Source organism: Hyla sarda, chromosome 7 (genome assembly GCF_029499605.1).
Source record: "Hyla sarda isolate aHylSar1 chromosome 7, aHylSar1.hap1, whole genome shotgun sequence".
Lineage (NCBI taxonomy): Eukaryota > Metazoa > Chordata > Amphibia > Anura > Hylidae > Hyla > Hyla sarda.
In genome coordinates this window covers 39,745,429-39,764,486 of record NC_079195.1, presented here as the reverse complement: position 1 = coordinate 39,764,486, position 19,058 = coordinate 39,745,429, and the positions used below count along the sequence as shown (strand labels likewise).

The following is a 19,058-nucleotide window of genomic DNA, read 5'->3' as shown; positions in this document are numbered from 1 at the left end:
AGTAAGGGCGGGCTCAGTGCTTACTTGGGACACGCCTCTTCCTGAGCAGTGGATGTCAGAATGAGTGAGCAGCAGAACAGAGGGATTTGTGAGCCAAATACAGAGGCTAGACACAATAAATGACATGTAAATCATCTGCATGACCTAGTGAGTAACCTATATATGCATTATTTTATTTCTGTGATATGACAGGTACACTTTAAGGCAATCGCAAGTCCCCTCAGATCACCTTGTCCCTGACTGTTTTATTAGAGAAGCACAGACCATTTTCCAAAACAAATTGTTTAAAAATTGACGCTGTCCCAGCAGACTAAGCATCGCGGCTATGAACGTACGGCACAGCGTGCGTGTTTTGCACTCAGTACTTTTCCTATGGAGGAACCATTACAGCGTGACGATCACCGGCGCGCGAGGCCTTGTTTCTTGTATTCTTCGGCTATCAGATCATTGTGCTTTAATGCAATTTATGACGGAATAAACTTGTGAATTATTTACAGCCGTTGCTCGACTCCGTATTTGCAGCTGAATATTAGTACCTGCTAACCGTTTAGATCACATGGCATAGCAATCGTGCGGGGGTATTAATAAAATATGAAGAGCATTGTGTTGTTGACTGCTATAACGCTCGCCTTTCTAAAGGATTCGGGCTCAGGGAATTAGAATGTGTAATAAAGCATTATCCCTTCTCATGTCGGGGAACGGCACTTTAAATGTTGTGGATTTCATTTTAATTCATTCATAAAGAGCAATTTTCATTGGCCGGTGCGCGGTTGGAAGGGCATGCCCTACAAGACGTTTCGGCTTTGATTTTAGGTCACTGAAATGGAACATATAGTAATATCGTGGGTATGTATCTCCATAGTTTTAGGTTTTATATATACAATGGTTAATTATAGTATATAGAACAGTGGTCTCCGAACTGTAGACCTCTAGATGTTGCAAAACTACAACTCCCAGCATGCCCGGACAGCCGTTGGCTGTCCGGGCATGCTGGGAGTTGTAGTTTTGCAACAGCTGAAGGTACACAGTTTGGAGGCCTAGGAAATAGAACAACCTAAAACAATCCAAAACCTACGTCGTCTTTACGTCTAGATTCTCTATTTGGCTCATAAATACTTTTGCTCTGTTGCTCACTTATTCGGACATCCACTGCTCAGGAAGGGGCATGTCTGAGACATGCACTGAGCCCGCCCTGACTTACCATGCTGTTACGCCGAGCGCTCCGGGTCCCCGTTCCTCCCCGGAGCGCTCGCCTCATCTTCGTTGTTGCAGCGCCCCGGTCAGATCCACTGACCGGGTGCGCTGCGGTCCCGCCTTCAGCCGGGATGCGATTCGCGATGCGGATAGCGCCCGCTCGCGATGCGCACCCCGGCCCCCGTACCTGACTCGCTCTCCCTCGGTCCTGTCCCGGCGCGCGCGGCCCCGCTCCCTAGGGCGCGCGCGCGCCGGGTCTCTGCGATTTAAAGGGCCAGTGCACCAATGATGGTGCCTGGCCCAATCTTCCCAATTAGCTTAATTGGCTCCCACCTGTGCACTCCCCTATATCTAGTCACTTCCCCTGCACTCCCTTGCCGGATCTTGATGCACTTGTGCCTAGTGAAAGCGTTCCCTTGTCTGTTCCTAGTCCGTGTTCCTGACCTCCTGCCGTTGCCCCTGACTACGATCCTTGCCGCCTGCCCCCGACCTTCTGCTACGTCCGACCTTGCTTCTGCCTACTCCCTTGTACCTCGCCTATCTTCAGCATCTTCAGCAGCCAGAGAGGTAAGCCGTTGCTAGTGGATACGACCTGGTCACTACCGCCGCAGCAATACCATCCCGCTTTGCGGCGGGCTCTGGTGAAAACCTGTAGTGGCTTAGAACCGGTCCACTAGCGCGGTCCTCTCCATCCCTCTCTGGCACAGAGGATCCACTACCTGCCAGCCGGCATCGTGACAGTAGATCCGGCCATGGATCCCGCTGAAGTTCCTCTGTCAGTTGTCGCTGACCTAACCACGGTGGCCGCCCAGCAAGCCCGACAGATCGCCCTTCTAACCCGTCAGCTGTCGGAAATGTCCACCATTTCGCACCAACTTCAGTCGCAACTTCTCCAGCAATCTTCTCCTCCGCCAGCTCCTGCACCTCCTCCGCAGCGAGTGGCCACTCCTAGCCTCTGCCTGTCCTTGCCGGACAAATTTGATGGGGACTCTAAGTATTGCCGTGGCTTTCTTTCGCAATGTTCCCAGCACTTGGAGATGATGTCGGACCAGTTTCCTACTGAAAGGTCTAAGGTGGCTTTCGTGTTCTGCCTTCTGTCTGGAAAAGCCCTGTCATGGGCCGCACCGCTCTGGGACCGCAATGACCCCGTCACTGCCTCTGTACACTCCTTCTTCTCGGAAATTCGAAGTGTCTTTGAGGAACCTGCCCGAGCTTCTTCAGCCGAGATTGCCCTGCTGAACCTGGCCCAGGGTGTTTCTTCCGTTGGCGAGTACGCCATTCAGTTCCGTGCTCTTGCTTACGAGTTGTCCTGGAATAGTGAGGTTCTCTGCGCGACCTTTAAAAAAGGCCTATCCAGCAACATTAAAGATGTTCTGGCCGCACGAGAGACTCCTGCTGACCTACATGAACTCATTCATCTTGCCACTCGCATTGACATGCGTTCTTCCGGATGGCGTCTGGAGCTTCGCCTGGATATGGACTTTGTTCGCACGAAGCGTTTTTTCTCCCCGGCTCCTCTCTCCTCTGGTCCTCTGCAATCTGTTCCTGTGCTTCCCGCCGCGGAGGCTATGCAAGTTGACCGGTCTCGCTTGACACCTCAAGAGAGGACACGACGCCGCATGGAGAATCTTTGCCTGTACTATGCCGGTACCGAACACTTCCTGAAGGATTGTCCTATCCGTCCTCCCCGCCTGGAAAGACGTACGCTGACTCCGCACAAAGGTGACACAGTTCTTGATGTCAACTCTGCTTCTCCACGCCTTACTGTGCCTGTGCGGATATCAGCCTCTACCTTCTCCTTCTCTACTATGCTCTTCTTGGATTCCGGATCTGCAGGAAAATTTTTTTTGGCCTCTCTCATCAACAGGTTCTACGTTCCTGTGACCAGTCTCGCCAGACCCCTCTACATCTATTGTTTTTACAATAAAAGATTGGACTGTCTCGTACGTTTCCACACAGAACCCCTCCTAATGTGCATCGGACCTCATCACGGAAAAATTGAGTTTTTTTTCCTCAGGTTCTTTGGCCCCAAGAAGAGGGGGAGACCCAAGGGGGGGGGTACTGTTACGCCGAGCGCTCCGGGTCCCCGTTCCTCCCCGGAGCGCTCGCCTCATCTTCGTTGTTGCAGCGCCCCGGTCAGATCCACTGACCGGGTGCGCTGCGGTCCCGCCTTCAGCCGGGATGCGATTCGCGATGCGGATAGCGCCCGCTCGCGATGCGCACCCCGGCCCCCGTACCTGACTCGCTCTCCCTCGGTCCTGTCCCGGCGCGCGCGGCCCCGCTCCCTAGGGCGCGCGCGCGCCGGGTCTCTGCGATTTAAAGGGCCAGTGCACCAATGATGGTGCCTGGCCCAATCTTCCCAATTAGCTTAATTGGCTCCCACCTGTGCACTCCCCTATATCTAGTCACTTCCCCTGCACTCCCTTGCCGGATCTTGATGCACTTGTGCCTAGTGAAAGCGTTCCCTTGTCTGTTCCTAGTCCGTGTTCCTGACCTCCTGCCGTTGCCCCTGACTACGATCCTTGCCGCCTGCCCCCGACCTTCTGCTACGTCCGACCTTGCTTCTGCCTACTCCCTTGTACCTCGCCTATCTTCAGCATCTTCAGCAGCCAGAGAGGTAAGCCGTTGCTAGTGGATACGACCTGGTCACTACCGCCGCAGCAAGACCATCCCGCTTTGCGGCGGGCTCTGGTGAAAACCTGTAGTGGCTTAGAACCGGTCCACTAGCGCGGTCCTCTCCATCCCTCTCTGGCACAGAGGATCCACTACCTGCCAGCCGGCATCGTGACACATGCATTCACTTCCTCCTTGAATCTGCTGTGCTGTGTCTATCCATCCAACCACTGCAGGCTGCTCTGTAGCCCCCTCCTCTGTCTTTTTTTCAGACAGGAGTAAGCACAGAGGAGTGCTAGCCCCGCCCCCTCACTTCCAGGACTTTGTTCCTGCCTGTGCTTTAGCTGAAACAAAGATGATGCTGCAGTCCAACAGGTTCTTTACATGTATTTTTAGGTGTCTAGCGTCTATTTGGCTCACAAAGTGAGTGAATGGTGAGTGAGGGTGGGCTCAGTGCTTACCTGGGACAGGTCCCTTTCTAAGCAGTGGATGTCAGAATGAGTGAGCAGCAGAATGGAACGTGTCCCAGGTAAGCACTGAGCCCGCCCTCACTCACCATGTATGGGAGGTGGCGTGACAGCCGTAACATTGTACAGATAACAATCTAAAATCATACAATCTAAAATAGTACAGATAACAATCCAAAATATCACCCAGCACTATATGATTTAAAAAAAAAAAAAAGAGCTTTAGTAGACTGACCTATGTATAAAAATCAACTATAGGTGCACAATATTACCGGTCAGGGCCTCTACATAAGCAGCTTTTCCATTGCCGGAGAAAAAAACAACTGTTTAATTAAATGTTCTATTCTATGATGCTCCAGTCGTAACTTAAAGGGGTACTTCGGCGCTAAGACATCTTATCCCCTATCCAAAGGATAGGGGATAAGATGCCTGATCGCAGAGGTCCCGCCGCTGGGGACCCCCATGATCTTGCACGCCGCACCCCGTTACAATCAGTCCGGGGGCCAGTGCATTGTGACGTCACTGCCCCGCCCCTGTGTGATGTCACACTCCGCCCCCTCCCATAGGCTTGCATTGAGGGGGCGGAGTGTGACGTCACACGGGGCAGGGTTGGGACGTCACAATGCTCCGGCCCCCGTGATCGCCAGTAATAAGACCCGGAGTGAACGTGCTCCAGGGACTCATTGTAACAAGTTGCTGCATGCAAGATCACGGGGGTCCCCAGCGGCGGGACCCCTGCGATCAGGCATCTTATCCCCTATCCTTTGGAGCAAGAGAGAGAAAAGATGGCCACCGCTCCCTTATATGGGCAGGGGGCGGGGTGAAACCTATTGGTCCGAACATCTGTCACTCACCATTACAGAGAGTAATGGGATTGCCTACGTCACAGGGCCTCCAAAGGTCCTTAAGCAGAATACCATAGAGTTTACCTAGTCACGTGACCCGCAGGTCCTGCAACGCTATGGAACCGGTAATTAAAAATTTATTTACAGTTATATTACTATATTTACATTACCTTAACATAAATTACTAGGCTATTAGTTGAAATAGAGGCGACAAGGGGTAGGCTACACAACAGGGATCCCTACGTCCTAGGGACTCTGGCTATGGGGACCCACACATACATAGGTACCGTATAAGATGCGGTACCGGGACGCCACAGCTATTATAAATTAAACTGTCATTAGATGTGTTACTCGCACAGGTTACAACGTCCTATTTTTTGGCTGTAAACTTCCAGATTCAAACTCTCATCAGGGGTGCAGGTTCCTTACAGCCAAAGGCTGTCCGGGCATGCTGGGAGTTGTAATTTTGCAACAGCTGCATTAAACTGATGACAGATTCTACTAAAGCTAGACAGCTGTATCAACAAATGTCTAATGTCTCTGGCCGCATTAAAACCACTGTAGAATCTACATTTTATTCCCTTCATACAGATCCCAGTTAGTTTGTTTTGTACTCTGCTGTCCGGGCATGTTGGGAGTTGTAGTTTTGCAGCAGCTGGATGCTCATGTCTCTGGCCGCATTACATCCACTGTAGAATCATTTGATTTTAACATGCCTGCTTCTTAGTTCTGTTGGGAGATAGACCCCTGTGGGAGGTTTCGGGAAGAGCGTTTCTCAATGACCATGTGCACTTGGCCAGGATAAGGAAAGGCGGCTGTTTTTGAATGTTTTTCCATTAACTTAAATGTTAAACAGAATACAATATATGCTGGAAAGCGGGTTTGAATCTTTGTGAGTAGGGAAAAACAAGAAAAAGTAGACACACTAAAAAACTCCAGCGCCCCCAACCCCCCCCCCCCCCCCCCACAATCAAACATCTTAGCCCCTATACTTTGGATAGGGGATAAGATATCTAGGGGCAGAGTACCCCTTTAAAATGGTTCCACATGAGTGGTTCCACCACCCTTGGCCTCCAACTGTAATATGCACCTACATTGTCATGGGCCTTCCCAAGCTCAGTGGGCTCTGGCGTTGCTTTGGCATTTGTTTAGGTGTGCCCAATGTTGATGACCTTTTTGAATCTTATAAACAAAGAATGATGCCCTCCTTATCTTTAGGGTAAAAAAAAAAAACATGGCAGGATATAGGCAAAACATTTTCCAAGTATTTTCCACTTTATCAAAAAATAAACTTGACTTAATTAAAAAGATGAAAGGCAAAAACCATAACAACTTTTCGGCACCCTCTTTGCTCCGTCTGGGTCCTTTGTATTCATGAGCCTTTCAAAGTGCTGAATGCAGCTTTCTGGCACAGACTAGTAGGAGATGTAGTTCTGCCGCAGCTTGATACGTGAAGCTGGCAGTCTCTGTTTAATGTCACTGAATAGAAATCCCACCACCCATAGGCTTACAGTGAATGCATTGTAAGAGAATATGCCATTTTCCATTCAGGACAAGCTGTGGTAGGAAAAAGAATGGGAAGCAACACTCGTTTCTTCGGATTGTTGAAAGTAAGATGACAGGAGGGAGCAAATATAATTAACATATACAGATATGCAAAAAGTGGTGGAATACTCCTTTGTGTGTAATGAGGTTGGATCCAGGCTTCTCCTGCAATGAAATTACGCTTTTTCTAGGTTTAGTCCTTTTTATGGCATTTTATGTGACTGTATTTGCTCAGACATAGATTGTCCCTTATTAATACTACGTGCATAAAATTCTATTACATGGAGGGAATCATCGGTTTTATTAAACCAGTTAAATTCACAGTTGGACGTTAATGGCTTAAGGGTATGAAAGACAAGCCGCGTGATCTTACTATCTGTTGTTTTATATGACATTCTTACTCTTTAATTAAAGTGCAGTGTCAATATGAGCGCTACTTTATGGTTTGTTTTTGTGATACGCTATGACGGTTTGTAGATACATTATTAACTCTTTTCTTGTACTGACCCTGACATCAATCTGTATATTCTCTTTGCATATAAAGTTACATTGACAGTTAAAGGGGTATTCCAATTTTTATCTTATTTTACTGTGCTACGGGGGTGTAAAGTTAGTGTAGTTCATAATAGAGTGTCTGTACCTGTGTTTCATGGTGATTTTTGCCCTAAAGTTTATTTTTTTATATTTTTAACTGCATACAAAATTAGTGTCTCAGGTTTTCCCAGGTTGCAGTGCAGCCTGAGACATTACATCACTAGTCAGGTGATGACAGGGAGCCTGTCCTGCTTCAATCGGTGGAGCCACCACTGGAGCCATTCTGCAACTAATTGTATTTTTGCAACAGCTGGAGGCATTCTGGTTTAAAAACACTGGTCTTTTGCATGGAAGGATCACAGGTGTGTTTCAATGGGTAGGGTGGCTGATGTGTGGGAGGAAGAAAAGTGACACACTTCACAATGACATACAAAGAATCATGGGGATTGTAGTTTAAGAAGAGAACTCCAACAGTAAATAGCCAGTTCACAAAAAGATAGCTACAGCATTATGACAATCTCACAACATAGCCATTTAGCCCCAAGGCAAGCGCAGATCCTTTCTAAGAATGTCCATTACTGTCTAGCAGGTACGTACTAAAATCACTTTATGATGGATAACCCCTTTAATTAATGAGAATGCCAAGCTCACATCTTGCATCTCCTGCTGATTCAGCATTTCTTCAAAACATCAGTAAGGCTATGTTTACATGTGATAACTAGCCCATGTTCGGTAGATATATTGACAGAATGGTATGCCAATGTTTACCATGGAATACCTGTGCTGGGTCAATCAAATGGACCAAATTTAGTATCATAAACCTAACTGTCCTTGTTCCCTGACTGTTTATCTATTCCCTGACCTTGCTTTTCTCTTCTCTTTTTGACTTTTGCATGGTTTCATTCTGCCTTGGTCTTTTTACTTTGTACTACACTACCTTCCTGGTTTTACACGGCATGTAAGAACTGTCTGTTGTTCTGTCTGATTTTGTATTTCGCTCTTCTCATCGTTTTGATTTTCTGGCTTGTTTTTTATTTAATTTCTTGTGTGCTGATTTTGTACTTATTGTTCTCATTTGTTACTGACCTAGTCTGTCTGATTTTACTGATTGTACTTACAGAATGTAAGGACAATGGCTGTGGTGAGCAATGATCCCTTCTACTGGATGTGACACATACTTTAACCCCTTAAGCAGCTATGGCACGGGCTCCCGACTCAAGCCCGCTCCATACCGGCCAGCCCCCAGCTGATTCTTGTAGCTGAGGGCCAGCATTAATAGCCGACATGTGGCGATCGCCACGGCCAGCTATTGATCCTTTAGATCTCCGCTGTCAAAGCTGACAGTGACGTCTAAAGGTACTTTTAACTGCTCCCTGGTGGTCCAGTGGGGTGGATTGCCCCCCAGCAGCGCAATCACAGGGGGGTGATCCCCTGCTGATGTAGCCAGAGGGCTTACCTCATGTTCTGTGCTTGCTGCAGCTCTGACAATGATAAAGCCTGGTAGTACCAGTCTTTATCAATCGAGTGCAAAACACACAGATCAATGTGTTTCTATGGAACCACATTGATCTGTAGGAGGAATCTAATGATTCCTCCTAAAAGTCCCCTAAGAGGACTTCAAGTGTAAAAAAAAAAAAGTTTTAAAAAGTTTAAAAACACACACTAACCCCTTCCTTATTAAAAGTTTAAATAACTCCATTTTCCCAAATTCCATATAAAAAATATATAAACATAATAAAAATAAACATATGTTGTATCGCCGCATGCATAAATGTCTGAACTATAAAAGAAAAAACGTAAAAACATTCCAAAGTCCAAATTGTGCACTTTTGGTCACTTTGTATACCCTAAAAAAATTTATAAAGTGATCAAAAAGTTTGATCAAAACAATCATGGCACAGATAAAAACTTCAGATCATGGCGCAAAAAAGGAGCCCTCATACCATCCCGTTAAAGGGGTCAGAAGAGGACAATTTTAAACTTTAAATTTAACATTTTCATGCATGTAGTTACAATTAAATGTTTTTAAAGTAGTAAAAGTGGTAGTAAAATAAAAACCTATATAAATTGGGAATCATTGTAACCTACAGAATAAATATATGGTGTCATTTTTACTGAAAAGTGCACTGCATAGAATTTTTTTCTGGGTTCTCTGTTAATTTTGTGGTGAAATGATTTATGTCATTACAAAGTACAATTGGTGGCACAAATAATAAGCCCTAATATGAATCTGTAGGTGCAAAATTGAAAGCGTTATGATTTTTAGAAGGTGATGAGGAAAAAATGAGAGTGCAAAAACGGAGAAACCCGTGGTTCTTAAGGAGTTAAAGGGGAACTCCAGTGGAAAACATTTTTTTTTTAATGATCTGGTGCCAGAAAGTTATACAGATTTGTAAATGACTTTTTTATTAAAAAATCTTAATCCTTCCAGTACCTATCAGCTGCTGTATACTACAGAGGAAGTTCTATTCTTTTTGAATTTATTTTCTGTCTGACCACAGGGCTCTCTGCTGCCACCTCTGTCCATGTCAGGAACTGTCCAGAGTAGGAGAAAATCCCCATAGCAAACCTATACTGCTCTGGACAGCTCCTGACCTGGACAGATGTGTCAGCAGAGAGCACTGTGGTCAGACAGAAAATAAATTCAAAAAGAAAAGAACTTCCTCTACAGCATACAGCAGCTGATAAGTACTGGAAGGATTAAGATTTTTAAATAGAAGTAATTTTACAAATCTGTTTTACTTTCACCAGTTAAGTAAAAAACAAAAAAAAAATGTTTTCCACTGGAGTACCCCTTTAATAATGACTACGTTTGGTCAATTTCCAAGCATATACATTTTTTGCAGGACTCAAAAGCATGAGCTTTAGAGTCCTACAAAAAAAAAAACCTTGTATTCGCTTGAAAATAGATCGAATTTAGTCACTCGTGGGCTACCTTCAGTACATTGAACTCAGTGGACAGTATACATCACAGTATACACCGCAGTGTACATCAACATACCGTTCTGCAACTATGCCAATGTATCCTGTGAATATAAGCAAGTTAACAGATGTGAACGTAGCCTAAGCCTAGATGTACAGAAGCAGAGAGTTTGTCAGAAGATGTTGGGAGTTGTATTATCAACAGCTGGAGACCACAAGTTGGAGACCACTTGTTTTTGGGTACTGAACTAAGTTATGAGTATATTTTCTGGCATACAGATATGCTCTTCCTTACCTTTATTCTTGACCTGAGATAAATGGTGGGAGATGACTAGCTTGAAAAAAAAAAAAAACATGATTACTCAATTCTCTGTCAGGAGATGTTTATGTTATATTTTCTAGGATATAACAATATTGTATTAATTTTGTGTGTTTCGGGGACTGGAGACATTTTGTCACACCACACCCCCTCGTGATGTCACGCCACAACCCCCTCCATTCATGTCTATGTGAGGGGGCGTGACGGTAGTCACGCCCCCTCCCATAGACATGAATGGAGGGGGAGTGGCATGATGTCACGAGGGGGTGTGGTGTGACAAAATGTTTCCAGTCCTGGAAACAAAGAGGTTTCCGAGACTGGAGCTGCAGCCCCACATAGAATGCAGATGCTGCTTGTGGTCCCAAAAAAAAACAAAAAACTCAATTTGACAAGAAAAAACTAAAAAGGGGCATTTCCATGGGGTGTTGTGGTCCTGAAAAAAGGGGCGTGTCTCATACAGTTTTGAAAAATCCCAACATATTTACTAAGGTTTCCACTGAAAATTTGGTGGATTTGAGCTCTGGAAAAACTGACAGATCAGAACAGTTGTAAAAAAAAAAGCAAAACGTAGGGAAAAGTGCAAAATGTAGGGAAACCTTAGTAAATACCTTGGGGGGGAAAAACCTGTCGGAAATCAAAACCCACAAAGAAAACTACACTACACTCTTAGTGAATAAACCCCATTGTCTTATTATCCCAAATTGGGACTGTGAAAAAACTGGCGAGCACTTAGAATGAGTAAAGCTATGTTCATATGTCCGAAATGTCCGCACGGAAAATCTCCATGCAGACAAATCTCCATGCAGACTGGGGGCGCCGGCATAACAGGTCCGCATGGAGATTTTCCGTGCAGACATTCCAAACATGTGAACAAAGCTTTACTCATTCTAAGTGCTCGCCAGTTTTTTTTACAGTCTAAGGGTACGTTCACATGCGTGGATTTTTTAGTGGGTTATCCGCTGAGTATTTGAAAGTGGGCGGGCTCTTCTCAGCTGTCCGCAGCAGATTTTCCACCGCGGAATTTACACCGGGGAAAATCCGCCACAGTCCCTACTGACTTCAATGGGGCTTGCGGCGGATTTTCCACAGTGTACATTCCGTCGCAGAAAATTGGCTGCGGACAGCCGAGAAGAGCCCGCCCACTTTCAAATGCGCAGAGGAAAACCCGCTAAAAAATCTGGGCGTGTGAACGTACCCTTAAATTGGGATGAAAAACCATCGATCCGGTACCACACGGGAATGTGTCATCTCAAAGACGGCAATGCATTCCATGCGGATTCCACAGAAAAAATAAAGAGGTTCATTCTTTCTGCGGACAGGGAAATCAGAATTTCCGTGCCAGAAACATCTGGCAAGGAAATTCTGCCGTGTGCACAGCGCAGCAGAATCCCATTGAATACAATGGAACTCGGCTGCGGCAGAATCTCTGGCGAATTCCAATGCGGAATTCCACATGGAAATTCCGGACATGTGAACACGGCCTAATGGTCATGCACTACCATGAAATAGAAGAGGCAAGTCATGGATGACTGAAGGCTTGAATTACTTCTTAATATCTAGAACGGAGATCACAGGTGGCCTAGAAGGACTGTGGAGTCAAACCTGAGGAGCCCTTGCTTGATAAGTAGACCTGTCAGACCACTGGGGATGGTATTAAAGGAAGTGTCATGTATATAACTCATACGTATGGATTGTATATAACTGCACCATTAAATATGGATTCACAGTGCTGAAAAATAAACCTCTGGGGCCATCAATATTCCCTCCAGGAGCAACTAGCTGAAGGTCACAGGGTCATTGCCATGTACAAATGGCTGTGTCTTGCAGACATCTTCCCAATAACCTGTTTGACCATTGAACTGGATATATTCAGCTTCTCGAGACAGAAAAAAAACTCTAAGTAATGAGCTCATCAGGATTTCTAATAAATGGCTTAATTGCTGATGAATGCGCCAAGTAGATTGATAATTACGGCTGGGAACCCTTATTTTAATGTGATTTTTTTTTTTCTGTTTTCATATTTTATCAAAATTTTTTTTATTTTTTTTTGATGCTGGCATATTCATCACTGTAGAAGAAGTCATGCTACTCAGAAGATGTGTGTTATCATTGCTTCTCCACCCCCCTGAAGGTGAGACATGCTTACTCCATCTTCCTACAGAGGAAATTAATGGATGTATCTCCCAGGCATCCAATGAAATACATTGAATTTATTACACTGAAATTCTTCATTTTTTCCTCGCTTTCCAGTACTGTCCATACAACCTGCAAACACATATTGATCCTTAATTGTGGAGATTAACGCCTTTGCTGGCAATCGTAATGGAAGATTTTATCTTAGTCAACCCTGACATAGCCCCCCCTGCTGCTCTTTCATTCATTGCGGGGAGGTTAATTACTGTGTTAATTTAGTTAGTATTTCTCCGTCTTCTAGTAGCAGATTCATTTATGCTAAGACAGTGTAATTAGAAGGACACGTACTCAGTACAATATATGAGCTAATCTGTTCCTTGCCATAGTGTATATATTGATTTTTTCCTACCATTATCTGTATTTTTGTTTCTTTCAATGGTCACTGTCATTTAAAAAAAAACTTCCCTCCATTTGGAGCCTATGTGATTCCTAACATATTCTATTTGTAAATCATATTATGTACCAAAAATGACTCTATATCCCTTAAAAATAGCTATAAAGTCTTGGCCCATATGTAAAACAATGCATCCTTTACATCTCTGATCATCCAAAAAGTTCTAAGCAGCTATCTCTTGTGTTAACACCAGTGTGCCTATTATGCATACAGTGCTGCCTCCTATATTCAATCATCCTTTTCCTTAAGTCTGCAGGCTTATTGTCATCATCCTTATTATCATCATCAGCAATTCAGTGCCAAGTGTAACCTCTTCCTTGCCGTGTTGCTTTTGTTTTTTTATTTTCTGCTCACATAGCACTTTGAAAGCCAAGTGCATAAATAACATGCCCTCCCTCCCATATGTCATCTATGATAGTAAAGTAAATCATCATCCCATAGTGCAGTGCAACAACATTACGGGTACATTTTAATGATGAATTTTTGGACATCAGTACTCTATAGGGGTGATATGAGACATCAGGGTCTTTGCGAGTAGGAGACAGTAAGTAGGTGGAAAGGAGTAGAATGCTTATAAAAAATAATTCCATTTGAACAGAACACTACAGCAAGGGTGTGGGGTGGAGGGCAACTTTTTGGAAACTTTTCAGTACTCTGGAAACAATAATGTTCATAATTCATAACACACACAGAAAATATCCCCTAAGCCAATTACTGGCCGAAACAGTGACCCTCCCCAAACAGGAATCGAGTTAAGCAGGCTTTTTCTGTATGCTGAGAGAGGAAGTGGAGATCAAATGGGGCCCGGTAATGTTGGAATAGCAGTGGTGTTGAATCAGACAGGAAATTAACTTGCACTCCCTAATTTTTTTAAACCCCAATATAAAAATACTTGCGAGGCAAGCACCTTAAAGGAGCACTCTGAGCAAAATTAATAGACAATCAATCAAAAAGGAGATGGTGGCACATGGTACAGGATTCTCTCCGATATTCTTGGAATCTCCAAGTTATGCTCTGCCCCCTCAGGTCATGGCCTCTGTATATATCATAGTCTAACAGTTTTGCTAAGAGTGTTCTATAAAGTCTATATTCTGTTTGCATTCATAGATAGTGTTGTCACTACTAGGATGGCGCCTGTATGCCCAGGAAGGAGAGCAGATCCACAGACCCTAAGGCATAGTACGGTTGAAAAAATACACTTAGATCAAAACTAAGTTTGCATTCTGGGCCAGCAATATTTAAAATTGCACATTGTAGATGAAGGGTTCTTGAGCAGATATAGCATTGAGGCCCAAGAACTTTAAGTTACAGCTTTAAAAGTGACATTAGTACTTACCTGCTAGACAGTAATGGATATGCTTAGGAAGGATCTGTGCTTGTCTTGGGGCTAGATAGTGGTGTTTTGAGTCCACCATAATGCTGCTGATTTTTTTTTTGTGTGAAAGTGAAATGGCTATTTCCAGTTAAAATTCCTTCCCTCCTACCACAAGTCCCAGGATCCCTTGTTTGTCCTTGTTTGTAAGTGTGAGGTCACTTTTCTCCCTTCCACACATCAACCACCCCACCCATTGCACAGCACAGCTGAGCTGCCCTCCATGCTATGCAGTGCTTCAACCTACAATTCCCTGCAGCTCTGTGGAGAATGATCACCCTCCCACCCAGCGGTTGTTCCATCCATTGAAGCACAGCCATGCTCCTTTTCAACACCTGAATAGTGATGTAATGTCTCGGGCGATACTGCAACCTGGGAAAACCTGAGACAACACTCATCATGTATGCTGTTAAAAATGAACATCCAGGGCAAAGATCACATAAGAATTGTGAGACCACCATCACACAGAGGTACAGGCACTATATTATGAAGTACACTAATTTTAGAGCCCCTGAAGCATAGTCAAATGAAAATCCAGAAATACCTCTCTCTATTCAGGCCAGAACATTGTAGATACATACGATGACGGAGGAGCCAGGTGATCTGTGAATTATATTATATCTTCATGATGGTGAAAGAAGCTGGAGAGCAGGTTACAATGATAATTAGCCGCCTCTGTATCCTTCAGACAGATGACTTCTTATATCTGGAGAGATGTAGTATTTACCCATGATCCTTGTGCTTAACTGACACCTTGTTGTCGCAAATGGCAAGTTATTCTCTTTTATCTATTGACCCGAAACTATGCAGAGTGATTTTATAAGCCATCAGATGACTGCCTGCAAAATATCAGCTGGATGAGTCAGATCGGGAATACGAAGCTTCTTGTTAGTGGTAAAAACAGTAAAAATGACAAAATTATTTAGCTTTACACATTGTTTTCCTATTGTTAAAGACAGAAGACGATAGATAAAAGATAGATAGATATAAAAGATAGATAGATACATAGATATTGGATGGATAGATGGATAGATTTGAGATAGATAGATAGATAGATAGATGGGAGATAGAGATAGATATGAAATGGATAGATAGATAGATAGATAGATAGATATGAGATAGATAGATAGATAGATATGAGATAGATAGATAGATAGATAGATATTAGTTAGATAGATAGATAGATAGATATGAGATAGCTGGATAGATATGAGATAGAGATAGATAGAGATATGAGATGGATATAAATGAGATGGATAGATATGAGATGGATAGATAGATAGATGGATAGATAGATAGATATGAGAGAGATAGATATGAGAGAGAGAGATAGATAGATAGATATGAGTTGGATGATAGGTGGATAGATATGAGATAGATATATATGAGATAGATAGATATGAGATAGATAGATAGATAGACATGAGATACATAGAGATAGATATGAGATAGATAGATTTGAGATAGATAGATAACATAGCAAAAGATGGCCGCAGCACTCAAAAATATGGCTTTTGGATGCGGCCATCTTTTGCTATGTTGTCTGGAATTTGGGCCCATAACCAGGCCTAACAAGCTGCTTGCACCTATTCTTTTTCTTCTTTAGTTGTGCTGCTCCTCCGTTATTTTTTGATATCTAGATAGATAGATACTGTAGATGATAGATATGAGATAGATTAGATAGATATGAGATATATAGATTAGATAAAATAGAAAGAATAGATATGAGAAAGATAGAATAAATAGATATGAGAAAGATAGATACATAATCACCGTGAAATTTCTCCAACAGACCACCTATTTGAAAAACACATGCCTCTAGAAGACTCCTTTTAAACACAATTTTGGGTGGTTAAAGGTTGACCAGACCCTAAAACAAACATGTACAACTTGGCGCAGGGTGACTTAAAATAAAAAAAATGAAAACGGTCATACTCACCTGCCCTGTTCCCTGCACCTTCTGTTCTGACGCTCCTGATCCCCACTTATCACTACTGCTTCCTGGTTCTCTCAACTCAAGCCCTTGAGAACTGCCTGCTCTGCCAATCATGTGCCACAGCTGTTTGCCATTTACTAGAACCCCATAATTGGCAGGTCCCCCATTGGTGCCCCGGTTCTCTTTACAGTCAAAAGCAGGTTTAGTCTGAGCATGTGAAAGTCAAAGATGTGGAGACACGAGACTGCCGTGAATGTTATGAAAACTTCAACATCATTCAGCATGACCGGTTCGGTGGTGGGTGGGTCAGTGAGGGTCTGGGAGGCGTAGCCTTTCAGGATTGAACAAAACTCCATGTGATAGCCAATGGTATCCTGACTGTTAGGTATCAGGATGAAATTCTCAGACCTATTTTTACACTTTACTTGGTTGCAGTGAAATCTGGGTTCGTTCTGGTCCAGGACAATGTCTGGCTTATTGCCATGATGTAGGCAGTTTCTGGATGAAAAAGCCATTGATGCCATTAATTGGATCTCACACTTTCAGATCTGAATCCAAATGATAATATCTGGGACATTATACCAAAGTAGCATCAGAAACTGCCCAGGAGCTCAATGATAACCTAATCCAGGATATGAAGGAGATCATCAACTGCATTCCTTCAGAAGCATGGCCAGATATTGTTGGGACTAGGACATGCTGGCCCATGGGGGCCAAACTATTGAGCCATATTAAAGGGCTACCCAGGAATTAAAAAAAAACAGAGCTAATTTCTTTCAATAACTGCTCCCCGCCTGTCTCCAGGTTGGGTGTGGTTCTGCAGCTCAGTTCCATTTGAAGTGAATAGAGCCAAATTTTAATACCCCACACAACCTGGGGACAGATGTGGAGCTGTTTTTTAAAGAAATTAGTTCTGTTTTTCTTATCCTGGATGACCCCTGTAAGAGTTGCTGTGATGAAACTCATGCAGATTAGATCAGTCTGTGATTTCAGTTTTTAACATCTTTTTTTTTTCTTTTACCAATAACAATATCAATAAATTCCTTGGCCAGTGCTGGATTCACTTCTATAGAACCTATAAGCGAACATTGGGTTATGCTTCGCCCAAGCTCTTTTGGTCTCCTGGAGATTTCACATTTTCCCTTTCCTCATTGATCCCCCACTGCTTCCCTTAACCCCCCTGCTCCTTTTACAATTCCCCCTCTTGCTTCCATTAACCCCCTCCCTGCCCCAGCTTCCATTCATCCTCCCCCTGATTCCATTCAAATTCCCCCCTCTCCCGCTTCTGCTCCTGTGCACATTTAACACTCCCTCCTGCTCCATCTTCCATTCATCCCTCCCCTGCTCTTTCTTCCATTCATCCCCCCCTCTGCTCCTTCTTCCATTCATCCCCTGCCATTGCTTCCATTAACCCCCCCTGCTCCTTCTTCCATTCATCCCCCTGCCATGGATCCTCTCTGGCGGAAGTGATCAGCGCATGACGCTGACGCTTCCACCAGGAGGGAATTTCAAATATTGGTCTAAAGTGCCCGCTGCGCTATTATGCTTTAGAACTGCTTTAGAACAGTGAGCAGCGGCAGTGCCGCTGCTCACGTGTGTGTCATGTGAGGGGGCCCGTCACTCTTTCAAAGGACGGCGGGCCCTCTCACACGCTGGACCCTTGTGCAGCTGAACCAGCTGCGCAGGCATATGTCCACCCCTGCACACAGCACTGCAAGTGCTCAAAAAGAAACAGCTTATCCCACAAAATACACCTTATAAAGGGATTTTCTACAGGTGCAACTGTGTAAATGTCAAAATTTAAAAATTAAAAATTGGCCTCAAAACTACAACAATGTACCCTAAACATAGCCACTGGAGGAGCGTACTGTCAGGCTTATGTCAAAAGCAGCAGCACAGCCTGCTATATACAATTATTGCACAGACGTTACATCATATTTGAAGATACATTTTAATGAAAACTATCTGGAAAGTTGCTAAATTTTACCTTTGACAATATAAAAAAATCAGTGCATGGATGTCTAAAGCATTTAAGTAAGTCCTGCATTTTTAGTGGCGGCTGTAGCTATGTATTGAGTGCATTTTTTAAGTAAATGTGGGATTTTGGTGAACACTTTGGGTGGCAATAAAGGAAAATGTATTTCCTATTCCTTTTTGTGTCGGTTGGGCCACAACAATTTGGCACATTGGGCTATTCTGTACACGCTGCGCCAAAATTTGCACCACTTAAGTCAAACCTTTAATTTCCTGGTACATTGTATACCAAGTTTAACTTAAAGGGGTACTCCACTGGAAAACACATTTTTCTTAAATCAACTGGTGCCAGAAAGTTACAGATTTGTAAATTACTTCTTAAAAAAAAAAAAAAAAAAATCTTAATCCTTCCAGTATTTATCAGTTCTTTTCTTTTTGAATTTCTTTTCTGTCTGACCACAGTGCTCTCTGCTGACACCTCTGTCCATGTCAGGAATTGTCCTGAGCAGGATAGGTTTGCTATGGGGATTTGCTCCTGCTCTGGACAGTTCCTAAAATGAACAAAGGTGTCAGCAGAGATCACTGTGGTCAGACAGAAAGGAAATTCAAAAATAAAAACTTCCTTTGGAGCATACAGCAGCTGAATTACTGGAAGGATTAAGAGTTTCTAATAGAAGTAATTTACAAATCTGTTGAACTTTTTGGCAACCAGTTGATTTAAAAAAAAAATAATAATGTTTTCCAGTGGAT

General features: G+C 43.7%; 1 protein-coding gene across 4 annotated transcripts in view; it reads left to right on the top strand.

Annotated features, from left to right (window-relative positions):
• Positions 1-19,058, top strand: part of CRTAC1 (cartilage acidic protein 1) — a 661,264-nt gene that overhangs the window by 93,211 nt on the left and 548,995 nt on the right. Inside the window, exon 1 of one of the 4 annotated variants that reach the window (XM_056531343.1) lies at positions 12,519-12,570. The exons of the other annotated variants lie outside the window; for them this stretch is intronic. The gene's annotated coding sequence lies outside the window, so the exon portion shown is untranslated. Of the gene's footprint in view, positions 1-12,518; positions 12,571-19,058 lie in introns of those variants that run through there. 4 annotated transcript variants of the gene reach the window in all.